We start from the raw sequence: 12,554 nt of genomic DNA on the forward strand, positions 1-12,554 counted from the left end.
ATTTCTATGCATTGGCTTAATTATTTAATATTATTAAAGTTAATTCCTCTTATATTCATTCATAATGAAAAGGACGATAAAAGTAGGCACTATCGTAGTCATTCAGCGTCGGAAAATAGGCACACAACAGAATTTTCTAATCGAAAGAACCTTGTAAATAGTTCCATCCACAACTGGACATTTCCGTAAGCCTTAGGTCTTTTTCTAGACGCGCCATTGGGTCCAATCTCTCGTTGTATGCAGCTGCCTCACGCAGATCGAGACTCCGTAGACGGCGCCCTAAGGCAATAAGGCTGGATTTTCAATTTAATATGGGTAAGTTGTTTACGTATGTTGGAGCAGCGTTTTAAATTTTAACGACAAATGCATTAGTTTTAGATCTAATACAACTACTATAATACAGATTCGTTTGCGAGATTACTACACGCACGATTGGGTCCAATCTATTGTTTGGGACTTCCTGTTGGTTTTAAATGGAGAAGGTATATAATATTCAATTTCTTAAAGTTTTAGATGTTTCATTTAAGTTGATTAAATACACTTAATTTGTTGTTATAGATATATATTCAGTCCTTCTCAACAAATGCTATTAATTTCATTGCTTTCATTGCATTTGAAAGCAATTTCTTTAGTTTTTGCGGTCGTATTGTTTACATCAATGTAAATGACATTTAATTGTCGTCGTACGAACGACATCGGGAAAACAAGTTATCGAAATTTATACATACATACAGGAAGTATGTACACAGCACAACATATCTTAACATTTGCACCAAAACACGTACACAGCCATGGAGGCAATCTGGCATTTATAAATGCGGATTGGTTCGCTAAGCTCAGACAATGGCTCGTGTTTCTTGGGGATCGAGCCCGTTATGGTAAACCTTGATGCACAACGAACCTTAGGTAAATGACGAGCTGCATTAGTAATTCAGGCGGTAAGAGCGAACAAAACAATTACTTTCTCTTTCGTAAACGTCTGAACGAGAACAATGTTGAATGGCGAATAGAGCGGGTAATGTTGAAAACTAACTTCGATAGATAAAGCTTTGCGTATTTCAACCGAGAGAATAGATACGAATCGTGTTGAACACTAGCGGAGTTATCCTGAATTTGTGCTTACGGGACAATATTATTTCGTTAACAATAACGAAACTCTGTTTCGGAGTGTTTATTGAGAAATATAGTGGCGTGATTCAAATATTTGATTTCCACTCAAAACTTTGTAGGCGGCATTCGAGTGCGTTTGGCGTTGTTTAGGTGAGTATAAAATGCCAACGATTACAAGGTGACCGATGTGTTAATAAAAAATGTTTTATTTGTTTTGGTACATAAAGAAGTCGAGACAGTCCACTGAGCAAGTTGCTAAAGATAAGCCGGAGAAACGTTGGTCCCTTGCCAGAAAAATAATCATGAAAAATATGACAGGTACGTTGCAAGGTATTAAAATACAAAATAAATTTCACTGCTAGACACTAAAAGAGTATCGAAACAGTCTGGAACTGTTTTCATTGTCGACTAATTCAGTTATCATAAAGAATTCATTGTTATAAGAGCGCGCACTACAGATTTTCCGGTCTTTGTCAAAGTATTTTTATTGTTATATTTGTGAATTGCTCCGAATTTTTACAAAATTTTAATAAATAATTACAAAAAATAGTTGTACAAACGATTCATAATAACATAGATCTTATAGCTATAAACTTACATTTAAAAGAGCTCCTTGAAATGAAGGTATGACTCCGAGCCAAAATCTGAAAAGAAAGAATACCGTGTAAATATAATTTTACGCCCACAGTTTAACAATAACAGGGGAGAAGTTGTAAAGAATATCGCGGGACATAAACACATAAACAGCGAATGTTTTCAATAAGAGCCGAGCCGAGGGAGCGACAGTAGGTGGGAGAGAGCCGGGAAGATCAATTCTTAAGTGATATCATTTAAGTTTGTTGAGCACACATTGCCGCGCGAATATAAAACTAAACCAATTACAAGTTTTCCAATATGCCCGGCAAATTATAGCAATGTTAAAACTCGCAATAGCCCTCAACGCGGCTTCTTGCCGACTTCCACTCGGATTGAAGTTTTGAGCGCGTACACGACGCACACCGATTTATAAGCACACGCTACATTTAAATTAAGTTTACATTTAAATTATATTTTTATTGAAGTTACATTTTTCTTAAGGTTTGAAATAGAATAAGGCGCTCAAATGTGGTCATTTGACACGAGATTAAAGAAGAACATAAGTAGAGATAAAAGTTTCTGTTCATATAAAGGATACAATTTTCATGAAATTTATGGAATTTATTGGAAATTATTGCCGTCCAATTAAGTTTTCTTATACCAGAGTTTCTTATGTAAGCCTTTATTTCTTATGTACCTACTAATGTAAAAAACATATTCTATATGCCCATATGCCCTTGAAGACTAAGTTGACATATTCTATGAAACAAACTAAATTAGGTACATGGCTACATCGTGCAAGCAATTTAATTATTTTACAGTTTTAACTTTAGTTATATCTCAAGCATTTACATAAGCGCCTAGGCATGTGTGTTGCTTGCGGCGTATGTAGGAGTTTAACAGATTACCCCGAATTAGGAGTCTAATTTATTCATCTTCAGAGTTCTCCGTAACATATACACTTAAGAGTTGATACAAAAATATATTTAACTTGAAACAATTTGAAAGACTGCGTGAGTTGTTTAACAAGCCTCGTGTAACGTGATCAGAGCTTTTGTTCACAGTGGAACATGAAAGCTTTATCTAAAGCCTCCATTCATTTGTCCGCATTCATACATGTATGTATGTCAGTGCAAACTATTCACGAGAAACGTTTAATCGAAGTGGGTAATCCTTATATGGGGAACACAGTAGCGTAACGTATGCCATCCATGTTTATTATCGATGCTGCAATTTTAATTGTGTAGTGCGAATAAACTTGAAATAATTTATTTAAAATTAAAACAAGAACTACCTATTTTAAAAATAAGAGATTATTTATATATAATTAAATATTCACACCATATTATAAACATGTCATCAAGACTATTCACTATTTATATTGTGTATCAATATAACTTTAAATAATTCTCCGTACATTGGACACACCTGGTTTGAACAGGAAAATCTCGAAAAGGTGTATAACTAGATAGACCTGAATTATTGAACAATAAGAAATCAACAATTTTAATTCAAAATTAAATATCCGTATTGTTTTACTGGTAAATGACTATACTCTATGTCTTTGAACTTTATTTCTCATAGACCAATCACTTTTTTTGTGCAAATTCATCACCTTCAAATGTGTTTATGCCTGATTTCTAAGTAAATTCCCTGGTCGTTCTTAACCCCTGGGGATCGATATTAAACTCTTTAGGAATCATTACTAGGTTTAATATTTAGCAATAAATAAGAGTATTAAAGTGTTTACAAAACAGTCACAGTCATCGTTACTGGGAATTCCAATATCGCGAGCGTCCGCACTAGAGATTCCCTTGCACAAATGTGCTATGAAGGTATCCGCGTATTTATGTTGCAAATTCCCAAGTCGAGAGTTAAAACAATAAATCTGTACGAGGCCCCCGTAGTGTTTGCCTTGCAATCACGTCGCTATTCTAGTTACATAATCCCCTTTTGCAGTGCGAAGCGAAAAAGCTGCGCTTAAAAACTCCATTACGGGGCGGGCATTCGTTTCGCAGTGTCACAATACGCGTTAGCCGACAAAATGAGAGCGTCGCAGCTAGTTACGGAAATAAGAGCCGTTATTATGAATCGCGAGGATGGGCGGGACAGGTAAATGCCGCTGTTTGCATTACACGCCCCGGCCCTTGGCTAGATTTGTGACATCCGCGTTGAGGCCCTCGAGTTAGGCGGCTTCTGTTTTTTGGAGCGTTGGAAATTTTGGAAGACCAAAATGGTCTTTTAACGAATTTTGTTGTTAATTATTAAGGATTTTTTTAGTTAAATCATCCGTAAATATGAATACGCGTAAACGGGTCCACTGCCAGTCCAACCAGCTACAGAAATCGTTTAATATATTTTATAACTTGTAAATCAAAATATTATAAATTATTTATTTAATAATTATATTCTGGAACACTTATCGAAGCGTTATCTAAAAGTAAATTAAATACAAAAACTTAGGTCAACATACTATATTAGTATTATCAGTAACTATAATAGGTATTTGTTCTAAAACTTAAAATACTTCATACCGCTATAAATATACGATGGATCTTAGCATATCATCACTATTTTATTATTTTTATCGACAAGTGATATAGTAGTGTAAAATTGCACGTATATTTTAAATTTATCGCCCCATTAGAATTTAATATTTTTACAGCATCAGTATCTCGGTATTACTAACGTAATTAATCTAAAAGTAACAGCCGTAGTGCGTATGAGAAATCAAAACTGTAAATACGTCATCTTTAGAATACCTATATATGTATATAATGACTAGCTGTGCCTTGCGGTTTCACCCGAAACAGAGACAAAAAGAGACAGGGGCACAGTTAGTTCTAAAATATATGTAGCCTAAGTTACTCCTTATTACATCAGCTACCTGCCAATAAAAGTACCGTCAAAATCGGTCCAGCCATTTCAGAGATTAGCCAGAACAAACAGACAGACACATTGTAAAAAATGTTATTTTGATGTATGTACCGTATATTCATAATGCGTGTAAAAAACGGTTACCTATTTCAATTAAAAACAGACACTCCACTTTTATTTATATGTATAGATATAATGCCTTTACAAATTGATAACGTCACATTTTAGAAGAAAGACGTATGTATAGTATTGTATAGTGACAAATCAGTGTCAAATGAAAGATGATGATAAATTATGCTTTCCTTAGTGTGTAAAGTTTGCGCTCACGGCGGTAACTCGAGAACCTTTTCATGGCTTAAAACGCCGAGAAGACCTGAATTCAAAGGAGACTATGGTTCAAAAGAGTTTCGTCAGTCGAAATATTTAAAAATATCACTCAATTTCGAGTAGAATTTTGTGTTCTTATAAATGAAACATTTTTTAAAATAAATAAAATTGTAGATAATATTTTATTTATTTATAGTAACATAAATTATGACATTCAAATAAACTTCTCTACAATCGATGTCCCTGCCGGAAACTAAAATTGGAATCCTCGTAAATATATAGGCACTGGGAAAAGGTGAAGAAAATCGAACTTTTGTATTCGCGCAAAAACTTTAAAACAAGAATTAGTGAGGAGCGCGCGCTTTCAAAACTCAATCGAAGTGCGCGGCACGTTGTACAGAAAACTCGAGGAAAGTATGACAAAAGCACGCGTGTGCCCGAGCCTCCCAAACTTCCCGAAGGACACGGAGACGTTATTTTAGGGGCGCCTCTGAAAGGTAAGGTGTGTCGTCTCGGGCCCAAGGGGATTCAGGACGCTTTAAAGCTGGTAATTTGATGTGAGTCTTTCGAGATTTTTCCATCTTCCTGGGATCGTTTGGGGAACGGGCGGATTAGGCCACGCACGCCACGGTGAGGGCGGCGACGCGCCAGATTAATGTCGCGAGCTTTGCGCCACATTTAAAATGTCACGTTCCATTTTTCCAGCCAACAGGGCCAGCGACCGACCCGAAGTGTTAATATTTCCGACATCTAATTGTTACGCACTCCGAACTTAATAAAAGAAAAGAAATATACTACTGGAAACCTTTATCGTTAAGATATGAAATATGTGTTATAGAAGTCACAAACGCGACAAGGTTTGCTAACTACATTACAGCAGTCCAAGGACAATAGAACGTATAATCATGAAAAACTAACTGAGTTCGTGCGTCTACGGCACACAAATAAACATGTATTATCTAAAGCGTACCCGGCATGGAAACGGAGCGGAGGAAAAAAGGCAAAGTCGTAAAACTGGCGCCCACCAATCACCAAATAAGGCCGGCGCGGGACCGACGAGCCACGCGTTGTCGTCCTTGACTCCCGGCCAAATGACATAAGTTGGCCCATGGGCGCGGATTCTTGACTAATCGATAAACAAGACCGAATGGATGAACAACCCGAATCACCGAACTGCCGCACCCACGCTAAGCTATTAACTCGTCATTCAGTTTGGACATGAAACCATAAAAATCTCGAACAAAACGCACAACGACAACAATTGCTGCGAAATGTCAAGTGAAATATTGTTTCACTTTTTATTTTCTCAACGAAATTGAATATTCTGAATTGAAATGTAAATGCCATTGTTATGCCTTCTTCTTTTATCTTGCTTAAGTTTAACTTAAAATGGTGGTACAAATGTACTTGATGCTACTTGATGCTCTTGTTATCTATGGGATTCGTGATTGTGCAATAAATTTAGTACCAGCTAAGATAGTAACGTAGTTTAGTACCTTTAATGGTACATCGTAATGCTATATTAAAAGCATCAGCGTTTTCCTAGCCTAGCTGTCTTTGTTAAGAGCACAGAAGAAAAAGAAATGATATAATTCCTTAACGTTTCGACTGTTAACGATGCCTCGTTTTACTCTTAAGTACAAACAGATTTGTGTATAACTCAACATGAAACAGAATTTGGTGTCAGAATACTATTATCGAAATTCACTGTTAAATCAACAAGTTTGCAAATCCCTTTAGAATTAAGTTATGAGTTCATATGGTACGTAATCTGTACCGTGACTGAATCAATCATTGAAAGTGAGTTTTCGCATTGAGCTGGAAGATATTTGGAATGACATCATGTTATTTCATTTAAATAGGGAATAAACTTTAATTGAAAGAAGTTTAGCAATTAATCTTTTTAATATTATTGATATTACAAACACAACCGTATTTTAATATTTCGCTCGAAACCAGTTGAGTGATTAATAAAAGTTGAAGTAAACAAAAAAGTAATAAATATGATAAGATTTCCAACGAATATACGTATCAACTCAAATGCCATTCGAATATAATTTACTCAAACATCAATAAGAATTAGCTTCAAAGAAAAGTAGCTTATAAAACTTGAAACGGCCCGCCTTAGGAGCGGTGAGCGATGATTATTTGCACGACATGTAACCATGGGATTAGTATTCGTCGGCTGTCGTTGGACTCAAGTTCAATGGCAAGAGCCCACGTGCTCGCCCCCGAGTGCACCAAGGTGACTGACTCTTTACGTCTAATTATGACATATACGGTTAACGGTAATTACCTGCCTACAGCAGCCGTCTACGATTCGCACGCAGCAAGGACATTATGCGAAATTATTGTTATTACAATAATAAAGAAGATTTATGTAATTGAAAATTCGTATCCCGCAGCGATTTTATTAAGTGGTATAAAGAACCATGCTTATTTTATTATTTTATGGAACAAAAGGGAGTGTTGCGTCCTTTGACATGTATAATAAATGTGACAATAGAAATTCTATTCCTAAACAGCGCAAAATATGCGCGAATAGCTGTGTAATCTAGTCATTATTACAACTAATGAACTGAAACATCAGAGCTATATAGAAACTTGCGTGAGAAATACTTAACTCTTGTTAAAAAAGTAAGAGAAGTAACGCGCTACTGTGTCATCGCTAACCTGGTCTTCCTAGTAGTTCCTTCTAACTTGTAATCCAGAGGTTGTTGACGATTCAAAATGTCTGTAGCATGTCCTTGTACGAAATAAGTAGTTATTCAGAAAACTTGATTTTGCGTTTTATAATGGAGCCACATAACCTGCTCTGAATTCAAATAATGCTTATCTCTGATCCGAACAGTATTAAAGGCGTTTTCTTGATCCTTAACCATCACCTCTCAATCTAATATGAAGTTTTACGATTTCAACAAATTATTAAAAACGAAGTCTTTCTCAAAGTCTAATAGTTGTCTTGCTTTTGGTCGGATTGGACAAAATTTTGCAGTCCTCCACACCAAGACTCTCTTCAGTATGTATGAGTTCAGTCAAAGGGTAAATTCTACTTTAGTACACTAGTAACCGAGTGCTATTCTCATGAGCTTAGTAATATTGCAAACTCCAGGAAGATTTTAAAGGAAGCCCATGCATGTATTACAACAAACTACGAGTACGGTTTGATAGCGTAAAACGGAAAATTTCGACCAAAATTAGTCTAGTAACCGCGCACGTCATTGGAAGCGCCGAGGCAAAATGCGTGTCAGTTGACAGTCGTCAGTGATTGTGATTCACACGGGTGGCGGGAGCTAATCAATGATTCAGAGATCGATAAGCGAACAAAGCGCATTAGTGAAGCGATCGCTAAACGTCCACTTCGCCGGTGAGTAAACAAGAAGGCGTAATCCGGCGGGCGGCACTTAGCGCGCGCCGCAAGCTCCACACTCTAATTGCAGGCCAACTAATCTGTTTGTAAACGCATCGCATTACCGGTTTGGGTGGCAATCGATTGCTTTGCCAACAATAAGGTGTTAATAAACCGATAACACGTTGCAATTTTTTGCGGCACCTTTTGTCCCATTTTAAATTTTCATAACAATTTAGCGTCTTGTAATTTAGTAAGAACCGACTGTGTAGAATAAGAAATCTGTTTGAGAACGACTGTATAAGGCTTCTCAAGTAAAAACCTAGCAAAAACCTAGTCAACGCAAAACCACAATAAAAAACAAAGCAAAAGACATTTCAAAATAAAATGATGCCTGGCGCTGTTTACATCGCTTGCGTGATCAATATGATCTTGCTGTTTAGTTAAAAATTATAACGAATAAAGTTTTTCATTTATGTTATTATATCATGAAAGATAATTATAAGAAACTTCCGATAATATAGCTATGTCGAAAGAAAATATGATTCATGTTTTGATTCTTTTAAAGTTTCTGAACTTACTGCTCAACAATCTTTCATTACTCCGGTATTTACTGAAGTTAAGCCAATTTTTGTCGAAACATTAAACGTTTATATTTTGATCTTGTAGAACAGCAAAACTTTACAAGATTATGTAAATGCCATCCGTAGCCGTTCGCGAAACAATAGGCAATTAAGAATAGCTTTGATTCACTTCCCCGCCAACATTTATCCAAACAGTCCATTCTTATTGTATTTGTGTATAAATCCTTTATCTTGACGTCTGATCGATTATATGACGTAATAAAAACGTCCATTACGTTTTCGTTTTAATAGATCCAATAAAATTACATACCGATTTATTGAAAAATATTTCAGTTACTTAATGGGAACGACAATTTTAAGTAAACGCAAAGTTTTTTAAAATCATTGTTACAAATGAACGTCTAAATTTAGAGACACGGTGGAGCGAGCAAATTACATGCCTACCTAATTTAACGATCAAATCGATGAGTAAGTCGGCTTGCAATATTTTAACATCGCATTGTGTTCAGCGTTGCGTATCGTCTGACAATGTTTGGGTAAATATTTATTGATAGATTTATTCCTTAAGAAGCGAGTCCCTGTTGGTTTTGTAGGGAAAATTACACTGTGACTAATCGAATGAATCCCTTAGTCGTCTTACTCTATGACTTTCTTGAATTGTCGTGAATGAACAAAGAAGCATGGAAGATAGAAAATATTGCAGCTTCAAATACAAGTATTGTACGCTCAACATAAAGGCAACTGACGAACCAGACTAGATCTCTATTCGAGACGTTTACGGACGTGTAAACGCTACAATCGGATCTGTCTAATGGAGTAGAGGGACTCCAATAGAAGCAATTCAACCCGATCGATATTGTTATACGGTTCGCCTGGCCTTCATATTCCTAATAGCCCAAAAGTGTGACTCAGAGCATTGCAACATCTGTTATCGCAACCGTTACAAACATCTTGGTCTTTTCTTACAGTGAACGTGTTTAAAGTTGAACCATTCAATTTTTGTTACGCCATTACCGAAGTCTTGCATTTGTCTTTGTCTATCAGTATTGTATTAATGACGTCCAATGGTTTAAGTAGGTCGGTTTTATTTTCAACAAAGTATTTTAAAAGCCTTCCGTTTTCTTACGTCAGTACTTTATAAGAGGTCGCTAACAATGGCGATAATTAACTAGAAAGTGAACTAGCTTGTGGCGCTTGGCCTTTCTGATCCTATCGGTCTGGGGTTCGTTAGTCTAATCACTATATTCTCAATCACAATTAGATAGAAATACGTATAATAATTTACATTCTGTAGACAATTGAGTGTAGGTTCAATATACCTCCTCTGCGATTATGTAACCTTGATAGTCTCTTATCGGAGTCGGGGACTTAGGGATGTTCCAATAAAACCTCAACTTTTTCGTTTTCGCAAAAGAGGTCAACGATCACATTTCGGACGCTGTCTTTTAATTCGGACTCCTTTTATGGCCTTTGCCGCAACATGCAATAAATTAGCCCTTTACGGAAAAATGGACATCTGCTCCTCCGGAAAAAAATCCCTCCTTGGAAGTTGGAAGTAAAAGGACAAAATTTACGATCCGTGTAACCGTGGGTAGGCGGACCTCGCCCACGAGGCGCATGCAAATGGCCCGATTGGAGCGAAGTGCCGTGGCTGGTAAGCACCGGGAAGATTAAAGTTGAGAGACACCTCGCCGCACTTGACCGGCCTGTCCTCGCTTCCCGCACTTAGCAGAGCTCTGCGAACTTCCACGTTAAATGTATCGTATACGAACTATACGATCATGGCGCGTTCTTGAATCGTTAACCAATTTTCGTTAACTACCTGTTCGGTTATATAAAGCTACTACAAGTTTTGCGCTCTTTTGTAACATTTTTTAATTGCAACGTCAGATTTGTTGAAAAAAAAAACACAAACAGTTCTGTTGAAATAGAGAACAAAACAAACTCCTCTCAAATTATTTATACGAAAACAATTAAACTAATAGAATTTATAAACAAAGGTTACCAGTAAGTTAGAGATTTTGGGACAGACCCCAAAATAATAGGTTTATGTTTGCAAAACAGAAAGCTAGCATCGCGTTTAATTCGACCGTTTATAATTCAACGCGTCCAAAACGCCCCACACATAGAATATCTCTGTTTCTCAGTGCACCGTCTGATATATGACTAAGTTGCTTGAATAGTTCCCAACATTTGAAAGCTATTGCAATAATCTTCGCTTTTCTCTTAAAACGGTAATCCAAAATGCATGAAATCGTAGGAAGCGACAAAGGGGTAAAGGAGACAAGCAGAGAAGAAACAGAAAGAAGAAGCACAGATGGGTACGGGCAGCAGCCTCTGCTTTTGTAGCATATTATCATTAATATGGTCACTACATGCAGAGCCAAGTGCGGTGACAAAGACAAAACCTTCCTTTACCTAAATGGGGAAGCCTATATTCTGTTAGCGGAATAAAATGTATGTTGCTACCTTTTAGGTTTCAGTTGAAAAGCCGCATCAACATAAGTCATTGCCTTATCATATCTTAAATATAAGAGCAGTATTATGTAAAAGCACATTGAATCAAAGTAGATAACGTACAAAAGTTGAAAGATATAATATTAAAGATATAGTAACAAAATATTTGTAACATCTAAAAAAATATGGTCGAGTGATAGTTGAATATAAGCAAATATATCTATTTATACTGGATGTAGATCTATTTATAACCCAGAACAATAAACCCGAGCTTTATTAGTAAGCATGTTGTTGTTATAACTATGAGGCGGCTAATTGGCTTGATTATGAGTGGGCAAATTTATTCGCAACAGTAAAACCGTCCATATAAAATCCTTTACAATATAAAAGCCTCCAGAGGACGTTTGTCCCAAAGGGCTAATCTTGATAAATTTTAGGAAAACTCTTCTAAGAGGTATCTTCGTAAAAAACACCCAACCAATATTGAAGGTCAAATAAGAAAATTCGTATTTTTAGACGATTTCTACGTACAAAACATAGCACAGACAGATTTAAATGAAACGTTAAAGAACATTTTATGTAGCAGTAAACAGCGATCATTTATTAATAGACTGACAATAACGGCTTTGGTTTAATGCTGCTTCAATTTATTGGAAATATTGAATTCATATTCTCAGCTGATTTAATGCGAATGACTCGTAACAAGAGTTTTGCCATTATTAATCACTAGAAAAATACGTGCGGCGTTTTCTCGCTGTATATTTTCCTTTAAAAAATCTTTGCATTCCATAATGTTTTTCTAACCACAGCACACCCTTTATTTGAAGAGAAGAGAATTAATTTAAGAGCAACGATACTTTATAACACTGATGGTATTATGGAAACCGTTAAGTAAAAATAAACTTTCAGCAGGCATGTTTCCTATTGTCAACAAAACTTACTACGATGAACAGGAATTCAAAACGCGATCGAAGAACAGGCCAATAGTTTTAGCAGGCGCACGTAAATCTCAACAAAATTATCATAACGCATGAATTTATAACTTAACATACAAAGGAATTGCATGGAAGCAATAAAACTAGTGAATTCAGTTCTCGTTTCACCCACGCGGCAGACTTCAGGCGCCCCACGCACACATAACGACCGTACCGCTCCATACACAGCTATAATCGAACTTAGGGCTCAAACAGACTACCTTCTCTTTCAAAATAGCTTGATTCAGCAATCGAAACGTTTCAAGTATTTCATTTGCGCGATTGCACATTCGTTTTATT

General features: G+C 36.3%; 1 protein-coding gene across 13 annotated transcripts in view; it reads right to left on the reverse strand.

The window, feature by feature from the left end:
- mbl (splicing regulator muscleblind) overlaps positions 1-12,554 on the reverse strand; it is a 354,372-nt gene that overhangs the window by 127,924 nt on the left and 213,894 nt on the right. For all 13 annotated transcript variants that reach the window (XR_012102900.1, XR_012102901.1, XM_073080278.1 and 10 more), the window contains one exon: positions 1,709-1,754. The gene's annotated coding sequence lies outside the window, so the exon portion shown is untranslated. The remainder of the gene's footprint in view (positions 1-1,708; positions 1,755-12,554) is intronic.

This window comes from Epargyreus clarus, unplaced genomic scaffold (assembly GCF_041222505.1).
Source record: "Epargyreus clarus isolate Ecla_fem2 unplaced genomic scaffold, WU_Ecla_fem_2.2 ptg000015l, whole genome shotgun sequence".
Classification (NCBI taxonomy): Eukaryota; Metazoa; Arthropoda; class Insecta; order Lepidoptera; family Hesperiidae; genus Epargyreus; species Epargyreus clarus.